The 2,705-nt window shown below is 36.6% G+C and overlaps 1 protein-coding gene across 4 annotated transcripts in view; it reads left to right on the top strand.

Annotated features, from left to right (window-relative positions):
- The first annotated feature begins 1,032 nt into the window (after positions 1-1,032).
- The window catches only part of LOC128706570 (uncharacterized), a 273,076-nt gene continuing 271,403 nt past the window's right edge, over positions 1,033-2,705 (top strand). The window contains exons 1-2 of one of the 4 annotated variants that reach the window (XM_070090311.1): positions 1,033-1,240; positions 2,184-2,382. The gene's annotated coding sequence lies outside the window, so the exon portion shown is untranslated. The other 3 variants (XM_053801503.2, XM_070090316.1, XM_070090313.1) reach the window with 3 other exon arrangements.

Here is a 2,705-nt window from a genome sequence, read left to right as displayed (position 1 = left end):
GCGTTGCAAGTATTTAGTTTAGGTAGAGGGGGCTAGGCTTGTGAGATACTGGTATAGCTTTCTTGGATATCGCTCGACAGAAATTAGTTTTTACCGTTTTTACTTACATTTCTTCCTGATAAATCCCCTCAAGGCAGGTTCCTAGATGCTGGTGAGGGGCTCTTGATCTAGGGAATTGGTACCTAATGAATGTAGCGACAGAAAGGGAGGATAATGATTTTTTTTTAACTAACACATGTAAATGTAAATAACTCTTTTTACCTTATTCCTAGTACATATCCTTTATAGTATAATAATAAGATATTATATCCTTTATAGTATAATAATAAGGTATTAAAAGGACGCCAATTGAAATAAGTCATTCTTGACTTTTTTTTGGGTTATGCCAGGTTCTCTACACATATGTTGCTGTGTATGATAATCTATGTAACTGCACATGTATTTGTGTATACCTGAATAAACTTACTTATTCCCTGAATTAAGCCTGAATGCCTCCCACATCCCCCCCTATAGGCGATGTATAATCCCTACAGATTTAGCGCTCCCCATAATCTTCCTGATGCTGCACTATGTGACCCTTGTACATTTAGCGCTTTTTTTTTATTACAACAATAATTATAATAATAACATCTTCCTAACGAAAGATTGTGAACGAAGTTCCTTGCCATAAATTTTCCTATTTCTAGAGTGTGTTTTTATGTTGAACTATATGACTTATATAAGACGAGGACCCCAGGACAAATAAATAGTGTTATACTTCATTAGGTTAGCCTAAAATGCTACATACTACAGTTGCAAATATTTAAATTTGCGTACTGAACCTAAATAAAAACTTACTGCCCGAAGTACTTTGCATAACAAAGGGTTTTTCAATAAAAAGTATAGTACTATATATATACATAATTCCTAAAACTGTAACAACCCTGTATTTTTCGAAAATAAAATTTGTATTTGTACTTATATGAGACGTTCAGCATTGATTACATCGCCCAAACTATTTTTGTTTTATTTTAGGGGAAACTACACTAGCCAATATCGACAAAAGAATGATATGATAAGCACAAATTTGACCACCGTACGTGACCATAGATGCAAATAATTACGATAAAAAATGCCAGACGTTGATCATTATTCTGCTGAGGCCAGATAATAGACAAATTACACCAGAGATTAATGATAAAGTGAGGGAGGGGTGTGTGGGAGCAGCAGCAGCAGCGTCTGCACCTCCTCTACACAATCTGTGAGTAAACACTGTCTGCTTCTTTACTACATATTATCACAACTCTAGAGGTTATCTCACAACTCTAGAGGTTATCTCACAACTCTAGAGGATATTCTGGTACACCACAGAATACTGTACTACTGCAGGATAGTAGAGAGGTGAGTGTTGGTGCTGGTGTGGGGGTCAGCTTGTGTGCTGGTGACCATTAATAATGTTACGTGACGCATTTACTGTATGTAATTTGACTTTCATAGACAACTGGTAAGATAAATACTACACACAAGATAACATAGTAGATTATTGTCAATACCTGTCCAGGTGAGTATATCTTAATTGTTCCAGGAATTAGATAATACTATTATGAACTTAACCAATGTCAATTATTAGGTAAATAAAATTTATTCAAGTGATTATACTAGCTCACATTTTAACAAATGTCTTTAGTAACTTATATAAATTAACCTAGGATAACCCAGTAAAGTCAAATACAATGGCTTTTTTCCATTGTGGTCATGCTATTTCTGTTCGGTCTATTATTTCCAATTGGAAATGACAAAAATATTTAATTAAAAGTAAGTATATTTTTTTTACAGCCTGCACAATATATTATAGCATATGATTTAACTCATCTGAAATGCCTAGATTAAATCCTAAGGATTGTTAGAAATATGGGTAAGTTTGCCAACACCTGTGTGACAATCAGTTACCTAACAGTTAGTGGCAAATACAGTGTAGTGAGGACTTCATTAATGCAATGTTTCGCCTACAAGAGGGCTTTATCAAGTACAAGGAACAAGAATGAAGAAACACTGCAGTAGGCCTATTTGCCCATGCTAGGTAGGTCAGGTTCGGAAAGTGATGAAGGAACTCCATGATGGTCAGTACTTGGACCAGTACTGTTTCTTGTGTATGTAAATGATATAACAGAAGAAATCAGAGTCTGAGGTGTCCCTTTTCACAGATGATGTAAAACTAATGAGAAGAATTCAGATAGGAGCAGACCAGGAAAGACTACAGATGGATCTGGACAAACTGCAGGATTGCTCTGACGAGTGGTTATTAGAATTTAATGCTAGCAAATGCAAAATTTGAAAATTGGGGAAGGGCAAAGAATATCAGAAACTGTACAGGCTCTGGGAACAAAGGCTGCAAACCTTGGGGTAAGTATAACTTTGAGTATTTCTCGTGATGAAAACAACCAAATAACGGCTGCAGCAAACTGGCAAATTTAGGGGTAGCTTTCAGGAGCCTCAACAGAAAGGCATTCACGACCCTATACATGGCATATGTTAGGCCCATATTGGAGCATGAAGTGCTAGTATGGAACCCACATCTCATAAAGAGTGTCAGGATACTGGAAAAAGAGCTGAGGGGCAAGAGCTGTGAAGAGAGACTACAGGAACTAAACCTGACGACAGTAGAGGCCAGAAGAACTAGGCGTGACACGAGTACAGTGTACAAAATATTGTACAGTGGAACCTCG

The sequence above is a fragment of the Cherax quadricarinatus genome, chromosome 3 (genome assembly GCF_038502225.1).
Source record: "Cherax quadricarinatus isolate ZL_2023a chromosome 3, ASM3850222v1, whole genome shotgun sequence".
NCBI classification, from domain to species: Eukaryota; Metazoa; Arthropoda; class Malacostraca; order Decapoda; family Parastacidae; genus Cherax; species Cherax quadricarinatus.
This window is presented reverse-complemented; position numbering and strand designations above follow the sequence as displayed.